Source organism: Solanum verrucosum, unplaced genomic scaffold (assembly GCF_900185275.1).
Source record: "Solanum verrucosum unplaced genomic scaffold, falcon-dt-bn FXZP01000112.1, whole genome shotgun sequence".
Taxonomy (NCBI): Eukaryota; Viridiplantae; Streptophyta; class Magnoliopsida; order Solanales; family Solanaceae; genus Solanum; species Solanum verrucosum.
This window is the reverse complement of record NW_026020441.1, coordinates 447,947-465,807: the sequence shown is the minus strand read 5'-3', so window position 1 is coordinate 465,807 and position 17,861 is coordinate 447,947. Positions and strand designations below refer to the sequence as shown.

The 17,861-nt window shown below is 36.5% G+C and overlaps 1 protein-coding gene and 1 pseudogene across 2 annotated transcripts in view; one reads left to right on the top strand and one right to left on the bottom strand.

Moving 5' to 3' along the window:
• The window catches only part of LOC125808439 (probable mannitol dehydrogenase), a 34,500-nt pseudogene extending 22,953 nt beyond the window's left edge, over positions 1–11,547 (bottom strand).
• The window catches only part of LOC125808456 (ras-related protein RABH1e), a 942,753-nt gene that overhangs the window by 569,749 nt on the left and 355,143 nt on the right, over positions 1–17,861 (top strand). The window lies entirely within an intron of this gene.

The following is a 17,861-nucleotide window of genomic DNA, read 5'->3' as shown; positions in this document are numbered from 1 at the left end:
ACCACCAGTGGCGCGCCGCGCCAACCAGTGCGCCAGCCACTGGTGGTTTTTGCCTTGGCCATTTTCTTGCACATCTTTGCTCCGTCTTTCTTCATTCCACTCCACTTCCTTTGAGAGTTCCTGAAACAACTAATCATATGTGTAAGTGCACATTCATCACAAGTATAACAAAAATAAAGCTAATAGACTCAAGATTATTCCTCTATTTAAGCACTTTATGGATAATTATTGACAACTTAGGCATATAAATATGCCTAAGATCATGCTTTCTCAGCCTCATCTGCATGAACAAGTGGGATCACCTAGATGCACTAGGTTCAACCCCAAAAATCCAATTTACGCATTGACTTACGTCGTGCCATGACGTTAACTAAGGCGCTATTTGGGAGGCAACCCAAAACAATTACTTGCTTTTTAATTTTCTTGATAAAATAATAGTGCTTTGTTTGAACAGGTTGAAGCTAAGGAAGTTCTTGAAAAGATGTATGAAAGCGAGCAACAGGTTTAGTTGGCGAGTCACCGACAAGTTCGGCGAACTAAAATTCTTCCGCGGTCTAACTGAAGGCATCCTCAGATGGGCTTTCGTAAAGCTCAGTGGTCTAGAAATATTACTGGCGCATCGCCAACTTTGTTGGCGATCTCGACAGAGACCACCGTTGGGATCCCTACATAAACCAAAGGTCCTGCTAACTTCGGCGAAGAAATTAGACATTCTGCGTGTCGCCAAATAACTTGGCGAACTTGACTCACAGCGCTGAACGTGCGGGAACTGGACGGTTTTTGCAGGCCACAGGTTTAAAAGTCCTATTTCACTCACTTTCTCTCATTTCTTCATCCTACCAAACTCACACATGCACCCTAGTTTTATATGGCACTTTTAGAATATTGTGGTTCATTGATTTATGCACAGATTTGGATTGTATTGCTGTCTGGCACTTCGTTAGCATCTATTCAGCATCTAAGGTTGATAGTCTGAACCTCACGTTTAAAAATATTATAATTGTACTCATTTGCATAATGATGAAAGTGTTAAACCTCTGCTGAGTCTCTGAGTTACTGAAATTACATGTATTTTCTATCTTAATGTGGCACCTAGTGCATTATTCGAGGAGTTCCCACTTAGCTATACTTTGAGTTGGATTGCTACTGATGGGAATAGAAGTTTCTATGTGTTTTCGTTGAAATTGATTTATGTGTGTGTAAGCTATATTTTATGGGGTTGCTAGGTGAGAGTCGAAATGCTGGGTTGATAATGGACACGTTGAGTTGATAGGCGAGGTGACCGAATTCCGCCGAACTGCTCAGCGGTTCGCCTACCAGTTCCATTTCGCTCTTAACTGCGCGTTTTATGTACTAATTGACATGTGACTCTCGGCGGTCAGCTTGGTTCCCACAATAGACTTGGCGACGCACCGAGAGAGCATTTGTTCACCTTTTTCCTGCGCCCTTGTATCATTTATACATCAGTTTCAATGATTAGCCTGAGAAATTCCACACCTAGAAACACCATTTTTTGCTCATATGTGAATCTATATTTAACTTAGCTTCGAAGTTTTTGCAAAAATGGCTAGATCAAAAATCACAGGGAGAGATGATCCACCAAGGCACATAAGTGCACGAGAATTTAGAAAAGATGAAAAGAGAATAGAGCTAGCCAGAAAAAAGAGCTAGCCGTGAATCAATGAATGGCCGATGAAAGACTTCCTTGAAAGGCACCCTTCAATTATTTTTTTCAAGGTTATATGGGTCATTTCCTATACATATAATACCCAAACTAGATCATTTTAATCCTAATACTAGACCCTATATAAGTCATTCTAAGTCAAAATAAACCCATTCACATCATTATTTCCAAAACCGCAAATATTTTCCCCAAAGTTCATCCTCTCCAAAGATATTCTCTCTCTAGAAAACAAGAAGAAGAAGAACAAGAAGACGAAGAAGAAGAAGAGGGTCAAGCTAGGTCAAGTCAAGACTCCATTGTTTCAAGCTTGCTGGGCTTTATAATCAAGGTATGATGGCTTATTCATTCATGGATCCCTTTCATCCAGGAAGCCCCATGTTTCCCCCAATTGTGAAGATGAATCCCAGTTCTAGTTAGGGTTCCTTACTATATTGTGGGTATTGTTGTTTGTTGATCCAATTGAGTGGATAATGATCAATTATGATTGAATTAGTAGTATATCACATTTTTAAGATAGAATTCCAAAATCTAGGATTTTGTCTCCAAGTCATGGGTTCCTTTAAAAAATGATTTTTATGTTTGATTTAGTTTATATTATGATTGAATTGATGTTTTATTATGGTTTTATGTTGAATTCCCCCAGAACCCATGAAAACCCCACATTACTCAATTATGATCTTGTGATGTGGTTTTGTTGAATATAGAAGAATATTATGAGATTATGCTTGTAGTAGTTGAGTTAATTGAATCATGTTAATATCCATGCCTAATGTAGTAATTCTAGATGTGCTGATGGAATGTGATCTATGGTCCTTGAAGGGCAAAGTATGAGAACAATGCATGATTTTGAGATTTATGTATATATGTCTTATGAACACTTTGAGAGTAAACTGAATATGATTATGAGATAGTGTTGTGTTGTTGGAGGTTATCCTCATGTACACACTTATGCATGAATATCATACGATGTGAAAGGTTTGTCACATGTAGTGATTCTAAGGTTGGAAGACTAGTCTCACCTATCGAATCTATAATCTTCAGTATGAGTTATTTTGGATTGAGTGTCAAGACATTCTTCCATAATTATGAACTTAAGTCAAGACTTAATATGAACTCAAATGGGAATTATGCTCAGAGTGGATATTGATATGAGATGGAAGCCCTCACGTTAGTAAAGGTCGGGTTTCTAGGAGCAATCTCTTGGGATGGAACCCCTCACGATAGTAGAGGCCTGGTTTCTAGTAGCAATCCCCTTATCCCATAAACTACGTTCCCTCGTAGGTTACTTAGCTATTGGATCCACCTAAGCTAAGATTATGGTTCTACCTTAGGCAAGTAGAGCAACCCTTTTTCGGTATGGGGTAGACACTGGATTCCATGCTAAGCTCACATGATCTATGTCGGTTAAGGCTTATTCCCACATCAAGAATATGAATTATGAACCATGGTTACTCAAGGATCTTTACTTAGCATGGGTGAGATTTATGGGGGTCTTGTTCATGCATTGCACAAGTATGCTTTAAGGGTAATTATGGTATGTTGCCATTATTATATGATGATCTATATGTTGATTATGCTTATTATGTATGCTTAGTTTGGATTATAGCTTTAAAGGCCAATCCAATACATGTGTGACTAAAGGTGAATGTTCCCTTGTCTATGAGAAATAAGCTAAGGATGAGATCAAAAGATGGTAAATATGAATGAGGACCTAAAGTGACTTGCTTGGTAGGTGGGATTATGGGATCTTATCCATTCATTGCACAAGCTTGCCTTGAGGTGACTTATGAAGTGCTTCTCTTATGTCACGCTAAACTAGATGCTTTGATTAGGCCTATGACTATGATGTTAGCTCTTATGCTCACGACTTATGTTATTATCTCTTTTGATTATGGTATATGTCTTATCTTGACTAATGTCTCTTATATGTTTATGTTGATGATTTATGCTAGACATCATATTTAGTACATTATTGTACTAACGCATACTTTTGCCTACATTTTTATCAAATGTAGGGTTCAACGATATTGACTTACATCCTCGTGGCTAGGTTCATAGTAGCTCAAGAAGAGAAGTGTTGGTGAGTCCTTATAGCATCGAGGACTTGATCACCCTTTTCTTTTTATGTCTTTCTTTTATGTTTAGAGTTTTTATGGGTTGTGTCCCTAACACTTTTCAAGTATTAGATGGTTTGAGACAAGTGTAATAAGTCTTCCGTTTTGCTTTAATAAAATACTTTTATTGTATTGAAAACATGTTTTTAATTTTCATATTTTTCTATTATCGTGTGTTGTGATATGCTAAGTGGCTTACATGGGATCCTTCGGGGTTCTATGTGCCATGTTACGTCTAGGGTGTACCCCTGGGTCGTGACAAACTTGGTAATCAGAGCATAAGGTTTAGAATGGTTCTAGGATGTCTCAAACCACGTCTAGTATAGTCATGTTCATAAGTGTGAAGAGCACCGCATTTATGAATGAGAGGCTATTAGATGTGTAGGATACTTCACTTATTCATTCTCTAAGTCGGTCTATGGAGTTTTACTCTATTAGATCTTTCCCCTAATCCGTGCTCAATGGTTTTCAGGATATGACTACTATAAGGGCTAATGTTAGAAGAGATAAGGAAGACAATGTGGATCAAGAAGTTCCTCCTCAAGCTCCAATTAACCCTTTGGAAGAGAAAGTAACAAGTGAGAAATTTAGGTTTGGTTTCCAAATGTTGGCTCAGGCAGGGATAGAAACTCCGGAATTTTATGGGTCAAGGATGGAGGAAAACCCTCAAGAGCTTATAGAAGAGGTTTCCAAGGTGTTGGACTTTGTAGGAGTGACTCTGGTAGAGAAGGCGGAGTTTTCTTCTTATCAACTCAAAGGGATTGCTCATGTTTGGTTTAGTAAATGGAAAAAGGCTAGACCGGTAGGAATGGGTCCCGTGGGAAGGGTTCAAGAATGCTTTTCTAGATAGGTTCTTCCCTTTAGAGATGAGAGAAGTTTTAGTGTTTCATTTCATTAACCTTAGGAAAGGTAATATGAGTGTCAAGGAATATGCATTGAGGTTCACCCAACTGTCTAAGCATGCTCCAATTCTAGTGTTTGATCTTAGGTCAGGAATGAGTAAGTTTGTGTCAGGTGTGTCCGACTTGGTAGTGAAAGAATGTCGTATGGCCATACTTGATCATGATATGAATATTTCTCGTCTTATGGTGTATGCCCAACAAATGGAGGATGAGAAACTCCAAGACAATAATAGGGAGGTGAAAAGAGCTAGAACCGGTTATGGGAATTTCTCCAATGATAGATTCGATGGATATGGTCAACCTATGACCCAACAAAAGCTTTCCAACCAAGAGAGGGTGTCTAACCCTAAGCCTCAAAGAGGGAGTAATAGTGAATATGTGTTGCTTAAGCCTACTTGCAGTAAGTGTGTAAGGAAGCATTATGGTAGGTGGCTAGCCGGCAATGATGGTTGTTATGGTTGTGGTAATGAGGGTCACAAGATGAGAGATTTTCCAATACTTAGGGCTAAAGGGAGAGAGGCCAAGCAAGCTTCTCTTAGTGGTCTAGATTCCAATGCTCCCAAGCAAGAATAGGTTATATGCCCTCCAAGCTAGAGGTGAACAAGAGTGTCCTCCAAATGTTGCTCCCAGTATGTGTTTTTTGCTTATTTAGATTCTGGTGTTGCATGTCTTTTGTGACTTGATAGACTTGGCATGACAGACTTTGATATTATCTTTGGTATAAATGGGTTGCATTATGGTTATGTGTATTGATGGTAGAACCCGACTTAGCCATGATGAGTTTTGGGGTATGTGGATAGATTTGATGAATAAGGTGTTTAAGCAATGCCTAGATGTGTTGAATGAGTAGACTCCTCTAAGAAGGGTAGAAGTGTAATTCACCATGGTTTAGAATCATCTTGTGAGGTGGATGTGAAAGCTTAGTGGTAACTAGATCCGACCTTAGAGTTGAAAGAAATTGTGCTTTGAAAATCCGTATAGGTTTACTCCTAAGGGGGAGATAGTGTACTTCAGATATCAAGGTCGTTGAGTGTTCTTGATGTTCATGATTTAGTTTGACTTGAAATTCTCACCTTAAGAGGTGTAGTGAGTTTGGGAAGTTTAGTCCCGGTTTTGTAGGCTCATATGAGATCTTGAGTGGTGTTGGTAAGGTTACTTGTGAGCTAGATTTGCTTAATGAGTGTTACCGGTGTATCCGGTTTTCCATGTCTCTAGGATATAGAAGGGTATTGAAGTTTCGGCATTCGTAAATCCCTTAAGAAGAGTTTGGAGTTAGTGAGAACCTCTCTAATTTAGAAATATCTGTAGGGATCTTAGACCGGCAAGTTAAGAAATAAAAGAGAGCAAGGGAGTTGTTTCCATGAAGGTGTTAAGGAGTGGTCTTTTAGTGAGGGTTTTTAGGTGAGGGTGCTACTAGGGAGGCCAAGGGCCCATGAGATGTCCCGATGTCCTCATATTTTTTCCTTCTATTCCTCCTTTAGCATTTAAATTGTGAGTTCCTCATGGTTTGTGCTTATGTGAAGCCATGTGTAATTTATGTGTTTCCATGATTTCCTTATGTTATGAATGTTCTTGATGAAATTCATGTTTACTAAGACAGAAAAAATGAGTTTTCATGATTTATGTTCCTTATGTTGTTGTGCATTTAGTATGAGTTGCATATTTGACTTCATGAGATGAGTTGATGAACATGTTTTAGTATGTTTTTTAGAGTGACTACATATTGGCTCCATGATATTGTGTTGAGCATGCTTTTAGTTGGAGAAGGTAGTTCCTCCTGTGAATGTGAGCAATGTTGATGATAATGGGTTGTTAGATGTAGTTCCTACCTCCTTGTGTTGCATTGATTATGTTTGAGATGGAGTTGATGTATCATCCTTTGAATTTTGCATTAATTTGATGTTGTATGCATGATGGGCTGCTTGTCTTGAGTCTTTACTTCTGTAAGGTGTCTAGATCGTCATTCGAGGACGAATGTTCCCAAGGGCGAGATATTGTAACACCTCAAATATTCTAAGGCAAGGGTCTAAGAAAGGGTTCAAGAACGGTAAAAGAGTCCACGGTCAATGAACCCATCCTTGAATCCAAACCTTGTGAAAAATATTCTAAGGCAAGGGTCCAAGGAAGGGTTCAAGAATGGTGGAAGAGTCCACGGTCAGTGAACCCAAGCCTTGTGAAAAAATATTCTAAGGCAAGGGTTCAAGGACGGTGGAAGAGTCTACGGTCAGTGAACCCATCCTTGAACCCATGCCTTGTGAAAAATATTCTAAGGCAAGAGTTCAAGGACGGTGGAGATAGACTTAGAAAAAAATCCAGGCCTTTGGTTTACGATAGCTTATACTGGTCGTGAATCAATGAATGGTCGGTGAAAGCCTTCCTTGAAAGGCACCTGTCAATTATTTTTTTCAAGGTTATATGCATATAATACCTAAACTAGATCGTTTTAATCCTGATCCTAGACCCTATATAATTCATTCTAAGTCAAAATAAATCCATTCACATCATTATTTCCAAAACCCCAAATATTTTTCCAAAAGTATATCCTCTCCAAAAAAAATCTCTCTCTAGAAAACTCAAAGAAGAAGAAGAAGAAGAGGGTCAAGCTAACTCAAGTCAAGACTCCATTGTTTCAAGCTTGCTAGGCTTTATAATTAAGGTATGATGGTTTATTCATTCATGGATCCCTTTCATCCATGAAGCCCAATGTTTCCCCCAATTGTGAAGATGAATCCCCAATTCTAGTTAGGGTTCCTATCAATATTGTGGGTATTGTTGTTTGTTGATTCAATTGAGTGGATAATGATCAATTATGATTGAATTAGTAGTATATCATGTTTTTAAGATAGAAATTTCCCAAAAGCTAGGGTTTTGTCTCCAAGTCATGGGTTCCTTTAAAAAATGATTTTTATGTTTGATTTAGTTTATATTATGATTGAATTGATGTTTTATTATGGTTTTACGTTGAATTCCCCAGTAACCCATGAAAACCCCATATTACTCAATTAATAATCTTGTGATGTAAGTTTGTTGATTATAGAAGAATATTATGAGATTATGCTTGTAGTAGTTGAGTTAATTGAATCATGTTAATATCCATGTCTAATATAGTAATTTTAGATGTGTTGATGTAATGTGATCAATGGTCCTTGAAGAGTAAAGTATGAGAATTATACATGATTATGAGATTTATGTATATATGTTTTATGAACACTTTGAGAGTAAACTGAATATGATTATGAGCTAGTGTTGTGTTGTTGGAGGTTATGTTCATGTACACACTTACGCATGAATATGATACGATGTAAAAGGTTTGTCACATGTAGTGATTCTAAGGTTGGAAGACTAGTCTCACCTATCGAATCTATGAGCTTTAGTATGAATTATGTTGGATTGAATGTCAAGACATTCTTCCATAATTATGATCTTAAGTCAAGACTTAATATGAACTCAAATGGGAATTATGCTTAGCACCGAGTGGATATTGATATGAGATGGAAGCCCTCACGTTAGTAGAGGCTGGGTTTCTAGGAGCAATCTCTTGGGATGGAACCCCTCACGATATTAGAGGCCGGATTTCTAGTAGCAATCTCCTTATCCCATAAACTATGTGCCCTCGTAGGTTACTTAGCTATTGGATCCACCTAAGCTAATAATATGGTTCTACCTTAGGCAAGTAGAGCAACCCCTTTTCGGTGTGGGGTAGACACTGGATTCCATGCTAAGCTCACATGGTCTATGTTAGTTAAGGCTTATTCCCACAACAAGAATATGAATTATGAACCATGGTTACTCAAGGATCTTTACTTAGCATGGGTGAGATTTATGGGGGTCTTGTTCATGCATTGCACAAGTATGTTTTAAGGGTAATTATGGTATGTTGCCATTATGATATGATGATCTATATGTTGATTATGTTTATGACTTATGCTTATGATGTATGCTTAATTTGGATTGTAGCTTGAAAGGCCCTTCCAATACGTGTGTGACTTAAGCTGAATGTTCCCTTGTCTATGAGAAATATGAGATCAAAAGATGGTAAATATGAATAAGGACCTAAAGTGACTTGCTTGGCAGGTGGGATTATGGGGTCTTATCCATGCATTGCACAAGATTGCCTTGAGGTGACTTATGAAGTGTTTCTTTTATGTCATGCTAAACTAGATGCTTTGATTAGGCCTATGACTATGATGTTAGCTCTTATGCTCACGACTTATGTTATTATCTCTTATGATTATGGTATGTGTCTTATCTTGACTAATGTCTCTTATTTGCTTATGTTGATGATTTATGTTAGCTATCATATTTAGTAAATTATTGTACTAACGCATACTTTTGCCTACATTCTTATCAAATGTAGGGTTCAACGATATTGACTTACATCCTCGTGGCTAGGTTCATAGTAGCTCAAGAAGAGAAGTGTTGGTGAGTCCTCATAGCATCGAGGACTTGATCACCCTTTCCTTTTTATGTCTTTCTTTTATGTTTAGATTTTGTATGGGATGTGTCCCTAACTCTTTTCAAGTATTAGATGGTTTGAGACAAGTGTAATAAGACATCCGCTTTGCTTTTATAAAAGACTTTGATTGTATTGAAAAAATGTTTTTAATTTTCGTATTTTTCTATAATCATATGTTGTGATATGCTAAGTGGCTTACAAGGAATCCTTCGGGGTTCTATGTGCCATGTTACGTCTAGGGAGTACCCCTGGGTCGTGACAACAGTGTTTAGTGGTAGCAAAGGTGCTCTACAAATAGAAGCTAATCCTTCGATTAAAGGACAAAACATATTATATTGAAATAGACTGTCATTTTATTAGAGAAAAAATACAAATAACTACTCAATACATTCATACCAAAGAACAACTAGCTGATCTGCTCACAAAAGGACTGCCCAAGGTTGAGCATAAACATGTCAAGAACAGCCTAGGTGTTATCAATATATTCAATACACCTAACTTGAAGGGGAGTGTTGATGTCACCTAATATATCAATAGAGAAAGGGCAGCTTAGTACTTACTTCTATCTAGTTAGTAAGAAGTAGTTAATCGGTTAGTTAGTTATTAAGTCTGTTAGTCAGCTATTGTGTAAGTGAGTCGGTTGTGATTCATTATAAAAGGATCACACACCATGTATTTGATATTAGATTAAATATTATTCTCTAATCAGTTTACTAGTTTCTGATCTCTCTACTTCCTCTTTTCCTCTTAACTTCTCCTCTTCTTAAGGAATTTTGTATCAATTCATGAATAACAACAGTAACTTCTCAAAATCTAAAACAGTTTAGTTGAGCACACAGAAGAAATTACCACCTTGCCTTTGGTGCAATAACAAAGGGGTTTAACGGACATAATAAGCGCTTTTGCAACTAAAATGGCTTAATTCAATTTGTGTCCCTTCCCCCAACTCCTTTTTGGATGGTGGTTGTGAGTAAGGAAGCAAACCTAAAATAAAAAAAAACTTTAGCACTTAATGGTGGAATATTATTTGAAAGGATACTACAAGCTATGACCTTTACGCACATGGTTTAGGCTAAATCAAGCCCCAGAAAGACCTCTTTTATTTTCTAGTTAGGAGAGAAGACCTATAAAACTGAGACAAGATTTTTAAAAAAAATTGATCTTAATCTTAGCTAACATTCTAGTAGGATTGATAAACCGAGCAGTCATTGGACTTTTCAACATGTAATTCTAGTCCCTAAGTTAATTTTTTGGTGCTTCAACTAAAATTCATCAAAGAGAAATTCTAGCTCTTTTAGATGAAGCCTAAAAAATATGTACCTATCATTGGCATTTTAAAGCAAACCTTGAAATTCCCTTGTGACAGGGCCTGAAAGGGATTGGTGTAGATATTTAACGTTTAGCTGTGAAGCACACTTCAAGTAAAATCTAGCACCCATTTCCTTTCATGACTCAAGAAGCGAAACATTTCGCAAATCTCCAAGAAGTTTCTGAGCTCAAAAATTATGTGAACTGCTAGTCTTCTACCAATGAAGACTCTAGTAGTGGAAACAGATTGTAAAAGACTTTGTTGGGAAACATTCACTTCCTTTCTCCCATGATACCCTTTAATCATCTCTTCACCAAGAAAAGATCAAGGTTAACTTGGTCAAAATGTCAAAACACTTGTTTGTCCTATCCTTCTCCCATGTTTAATTTGTTGGATTATAACCTAAATATTTTGTATGTATGTATAGAACATTTGCATCTAAGTATCTAGAAAGAGAAAAAGGAAATACCAAAAAGTAGAGCTCCCTTATTCTTATAAATCATACTATTGCAACTCTTTCTATTTGGATCATGTTGAATCATCATAAGCAATAAGGCGAATAAACATTAGCGTAGCCTTGAGGACAATCAGTGATCTTTTAACATAAAAGTGTATATAATAGTGTTGTAACATAAAAATTAAAATGGTGTTACCTAGGGATAATGGGGTATTTTGTGAATCCTCATTCATTCTTCAAAGAATGCAGATCGGAGTGACATACTCCACAATAAAGTATCTTCACTGTAACATCAGCATCACCATTTTCTCTGCCATCAATTCAAATAGGAATATATATAAATTCACAATTTTCGTTTCTTCTGATCATAAATCAAAGAGTTAAAACAATTGGCCTTTGTATAAAATGTTTCAAAAAAAAATGTAATAGCTCGAAGGAGAATACAACATGCATGTTTATACTCATTAAATTCAAAGAATTGTATTCTAAAAGGTTGTGATGCAATCAACCTAAAATGAAGAAGGTACCTGCGGGAGAAATGGAAGGGAGAGAGACTTCCAGAGGGGTCCCTGGCAGCCCACCCAAAAGTTTTTGGTGCCTGCTCATTCTCTCATCTTTTAGCCATTTCTCTAAATCTCTCGATCTGTCTAAGTAGTAACACGAGATAATTGTGTACGGTGTGATAAATAAGTGTTGAAATTTAAACAGATGACAAGTTTGACTAATCCAAATTAAATCTTTTTCTAATTAATGATTACGATTATTGGGGGGTAAAATGTAATTTTGTAGTAACACGAGAGAATTGAGTTTCTCTCGTGGAGGGTGATAAATAAGTGTTGAAATTTAAATTGATGACAAGTTTGACTAATCCAAGTTAAATCTTTTTCTAATTAATGATTAGGATTTTTGGGGTGTAAAATGTAATTTTAAAAATCGTTAAATTCCTTTTCTCTTACAGTTAGGGGTAATCCTTCTTTAAGTTAATGTATTATTAAAGCAAGGAACGATCAGCAGATGGTTGTCTGTAACTTATCCACCATATTATTTGAAGTTCGATAATAGTTCATATCATTGGTTAAGTAATGTTGCTTTACTAGTAGTAAAATTTAATGCCTTATAGTCTATATACGTTAGGGTAGCTCGAATGTGTTAAGCAATTTGTGGAAAAAATTATAATATATATATGAGCAATATATTACAACAACTTTGAGTTCTATGAGACTACTAAATGTTATCTTGATTAGTGGATGAAAGAGGAGTTTGTTCTGTGAGACTACTTATTGTTAGGAAAAGTTATAATTGTATAGTAATCAGAAAATATATTCTTTCTTAGAATAGGATTGATTTACAGAATATACATTTATAACCATATATATTCCTTCCTAAAATAGAACTCTAACCCTACAATTGTATAGCTATAAATATTTGCTTTCTACTGTATTATTGATTAATAGGGAAAATTATTATTTAGAATATCCTATGTCTTTCTAGCATGGTATCAAGAGCCACTGTTTAGAAATTTTTCCATGCTCTTTGCTTTCTCTACACATGTACCTTGTTACCTTCCTGCGTTCCTCTTGTCTCTTTGTTTTCTCTACACAACCATATGTCCCTTTTTTTCTCTCTTTCTATGTTGTATTTTGTCTCCTCAATGAATTCACAATCATCCTCGCACGATTTGCTTTTCACAAAATTGGATGGTTCCAATTTTTCTCTTTGGGAATTCCACTTTGGAATTTTTGTTCAAGGAAAGGGCCTTTTTGGGTGGTCAAATGGTTCTGCTAGTCTGCCAATAAATGAAAAAGAGTTGGATCGCTGGAATTTGAATAATTCGAAGGTAATCACTTGTATGCTGAATTTGGTACATGCTGACATCGCTATGGGACTTAGACCATTTAGTTCAGCTTCAGAGATGTGGCTCCACCTGCGTAACGTCTACCAACAAACCAATCTACCACGAGAGTTTGAAGTGGAACGCAACATTGTTGAATATACACAAGGTGAAAAGAATGTTTGTTCCTTTTATGCTGGCTTGCAGCTACTCTGGTCAGAACAGGAACAAATTTATGGGAGATATATGTCTACGGCAGGGCCCAAGGAATTGTTGGGAGAACGACAAAGGACAAGGATGGTACAGTTCTTGATGAAACTTCAACCTAAATTCTAGTCGATTCGTGGCAGTTTGTTGAACAGAGAAGTTACACCTGCTCTTGATGTTGTGTTGGCAGTCGTCTTGCATGAAGAGACCAGGCTTGGAACTCAAGCGACCATGAAGTCGATGCCATTACCCGTTGTTGCATTACTTGCACAAAAATCAACTATCGGTACTTCATCAGGAAATATTAAGAGAAGTGTCCAGTGCTATGAATGCAACGACGTTGGTCACATAACAGCCAATTGTCCTAAGAAAAAATGTTGTGCTTACTGTAAGATTACTGGCCATCATATTTTGAACTGCCGTCATCGTCCAAATCGTTCACGGCCTGCTCACCAAGCATACCAAATGGATGTCACTAAATTGGCTGGTTCCTTCCCTTTTGGAAATGATCTTGAAAGGCTAAATCGAGATTTTATAGAAGCTGACCTTCCCGGAGCCATCTCAAGTCCACTCTCGGCATCCTCAGGTACAAGTAATTCTATTAAATCTACTTGGCATCTAGATTCGGGTGCTTCCAATCATATGACCGGGGATCTAACCCAATTTTCTTCATTGTATGATGATGTTTCTAAACATGTTATTCATACGGCAAACGGGCATACATTGCTCACTTCGGGTATTGGTTCTGTTGGAAATTTATCTAACGTTCTTTATGTACCTAATTTGAAGGGTAATTTAGTTTCTGTAGGTCAGCTAGTTGATCAGAATTGTGTTGTAAAATTCTCACCCAATGATTGTGTTGTTCAGAATCTGAAAACCGAGATGACCATAGCCAAGGGGCGAAGAGTTGGCAGAATGTTTCTTCTAGAGTCGGTTCATCATCATTTGCATCATTGTTTTCTTTCCGTTTCTGTCGCGGATGTTACTCGCTCGAATAAGTTGCTCACTCTTTGGCATAATATGATGGGTCATCCGCATTCCTCTTGACTTCAACACATGCTCAAATCATTTCTTCCAGCAACACATGTCATTCATTCCAGTCTCCCTTTGACATGTTCTAATTGTGCCGGTTCGAAAAGTCACAAGCTCTTTTTTCCATCCAGCTCATCTTCTTATGAATCTGTTTGATTTGGTGCATAGCGATGTTTGGGGTCCTTATCCTACTTTGTCAAGGATGAGATATAAGTACTTTGTGTTATTTATTGATCATGTATCTAGATACACATGGGTAGGGCTGGGCATAAACACCGAAAAAACGAACGAATCGAAGAATTTTGGTATTTTGGTTTTTGATTCGATATTCGATATGAGTTTTTGTATTTTTCAGTATTTTGGTTCGGCTTTTGTTATGTAATTTTTGTATTATTTGGTATTTCGGTTTACCAAAATATATTGTATTAAAGGGAAAAGGGTCAAATATGCCCCTAAACTATACGAAAAGGTCTAGATATACCCCTCGTTTAAAGTTTGGCTCACTCGTGCCCTCACTGTCCAACTTTTCGTCTAGATATGCCCTTATGGGCGTTAAACGCCAAATGGAATTGCCACGTCATTTTTACATTACCACGTGGCATTGGAAAAGGGTCAAATATACCCCTAAACTATTTGAAAAGGTCTAGATATACCCCCCCCCCCCCTTTTAAATAAACTACCCGACCTGTTTTCAACAATTTTTTTAAATTTTTTTTTTTTTTTTTGGTAAATCTCGAAAATGAGTAATTGACTAATAAAAAATAGGAAAAATATATAAAATTAACGCCAAAAATTCACAAATAAATATAGTAACCTTAAATTCAACAATTTCAACAATTTTTAAAATTTTTATTTTTTTCAATAAATCCCGAAAATGAGTAATTGATTAATAAAAAATATGAAAAATATGAAAATGACTTTATGCTGAATTTTTAGGTTATATTTTTCATATTTTTTATTAATCAATTACTCATTTTCGTGATTTATCAAAAAAAAATAAAAAATTTAAAAAATTGTTGAAATTGTTGAATTTAAGGTTACAATATTTATTTGCGAATTTTTGGCGTTAATTTTATATATGTTTTTCATACTTTTTCCTATTTTTTTATTAGTCAATTACTCATTTTCGAGATTTACCGAAAAAAAATAAAAATTTAAAAAAAAATGTTGAAAACGGGTCGGGTAGTTTATTTAAAAGAAGGGGTATATCTAGACCTTTTCGAATAGTTTAGGGGTATATTTGACCCTTTTCCAATGCCACGTGGTAATGTAAAAATAACATGGCAATTCCATTTGGCGTTTAACGCCCATAAGGGCATATCCTGACGAAAAGTTGGATGACGAGGGCACAAGTGAGCCAAACTTTAAACGAGGGTATGCTAGACCTTTTCGAATAGTTTAGGGGAATATTTGACCCTTTTCCCTATATTAAATAATAAATATTATAATTTAAATTTAAAAGCAAAATTAAATTAGGTCAAAAGAGTGCACAAGAATCAAGACCTTTTGTGTCTTTTCAAACTTTTCCACTTTTCTATGTCTCTTTACACTATACACTTTATTGTTGACTCTCTTTTCCACTTTTGAGTTTTGACTCAAGCGACAAGCAGCAGGCACTAGGCAGCCAGACACAACAGCGACTCTTTCCCACTTTGCCATAGTTCCACTTTCGGCGATCGGCGTCGAGCAGCAGCAGCCGCCACTCGCCAGTTCCAGTCGACCAATAGCACGTTATAATGACATGCCAACAGTCTTCTTACTTGGAGACACATTATAATGACATGCCAACACGTCTTTAATAAAATCTTAGGTTTATATTTGAATAATTGACAAAATATTAAGATTCTCTGTTTTTTTTTTTTATTCTTATTTTTAAATTAAACAAAAAAAGAAAAGTAAATTTATATTAATGTTCCTCGTTTTTGAAAGAAAAAAAGGAACAATGAGTCAATGACGGATTGACGTCGGTGCAAGTCTACAAGATTGGTGTCATGGTGTGGAACTTGGAAGATTCATACAATAATTTAAAAAACAAAGTAAAATACTAAAATAAGCAAAAATAAATAAATATAAACAAAATAAACCAAAAAATTACAAATTTTTAAAAAGCACACTAAGCAGGCCCATAAAAAAATTGAACTAACAAAAATCGAACCGAAATAACATAAACCGAATCCAAATAATAAAAACCGAACCGAACCGAATTATTTCAGTTCGGTGTTCGGTACACATGATACAAGAACTGAAAACTGAAAAAATCAAAAAAAATTGAAACTGAACCGAGATAACGAATGCCCAGCCCTACACATGGGTGTTTTTTATTCGAAATAAATCTGAGGTTCCGACTCTTATTATGAATTTTGTTGAGTATGTGTATACACGGTTCCATAAAACTATAAAAATATTTCGTTCTGATTCTAGAGGAGAGTACACTAAGACTAATCTTGTTGATTTTTTCAAAAACAAGGGAATTATTTCTAAACACACTTGTCCTCATACTCTGGAACAAAATGGAGTCGTAGAAAGGAAGAATCGGCATGTTTTGGAAACTACATTGGCTTTGTTGGGCACATCTAATATGCCTAAGTGTTTTTGGCCTGAAGTAGTACATACTTCTGTATATTTGATTAATAGACAAACTTCCCCAGTCATTGCTAATGAGACACCGTACTTCAAATTATTTCATAAAAAGCCTGATTATTCTCACTTGCGAGTTTTGGTTATGTTTGCTTTGCCCATCTTCCAGCAATTGAACGACAAAAACTTTCAGCAAAGGCAGCATAATGTACTTTTGCGGCTACAGTGACACCCAAAAGGGGTATCTATGTTATGATGCATCTCGGCACCAACTTCGTGTATCTAGACATGTTAATTTTTTTTAGGGTCAATTTTCTTACAAACACAATTCTAAACATGCTTCAGAATATGTTTCCTATTTGTACAAGATTGATGATGATGTGGTAGCTAATGATCCTCTGGAGCAGCCCATGAACTATGATCATGATGATCTCCAGCCATCCTATTCTTTGATTATTAACTCTACATACGCATCCTCATCTTTCGAAAATGAATCCTCTCATCTAATTACTCCCCCACGCCGATCTAGTCAGACAGATCGCCATGCTCCTGAACAACTTGGTTACTCTCCAGGGAAATACGGTAAGTCTTATGCCATGCATACCACACTACATTACTCTCAGGCTTCTACACAAACTTGTTGGAAAGAGGCAATGTTGGAAGAGCTTCGTACATTGAATGAAAATTCTACTTGGGCATTTGTTGATAAACCAATAGTTGGAGTTCTCATTGGAAGTAAATGGGTGTATTCCATTAAACTTAAGGCAGATGTTACAATTGATCGCTACAAAGCTCAATTAGTTGCTCAAGGGTACAAACAGGAGTATGGGGTGGATTATGAGGAGACTTTTGCATCTGTTGCTAAGATGACAATGGTACGGACATTACTAACTTTGACTTCAATGAAAGGTTGGACCTTACATCAGATGGATGTGAAAAACGCATTCCTCCATGGCGATCTGGAAGAAGTGGTCTTTATGAAACCACCACCTGGGTGTGTTCTGCCAAGACAAAATGCAGTTTGTTGTCTTCGAAAATCTCTTTATGGCTTTAAACAGGCTCCCCGAGATTGGTTTGACAAATCTTGATCCATGATTCAAACTGTGGGCTTCTCTCGGAGTTCTTCAGATCATTCTTTGTTTCTTCGTACTTCTCCAGTGGGCATCACAATACTTCTCATCTATGTTGATGATATCATTATCACAGGAAATGATCTAGAGAATATTACTAAGTTGAAAGAATTCTTGCATACCTCATTTAAGATGAAGGACTTGGGACGACTGATATACTTT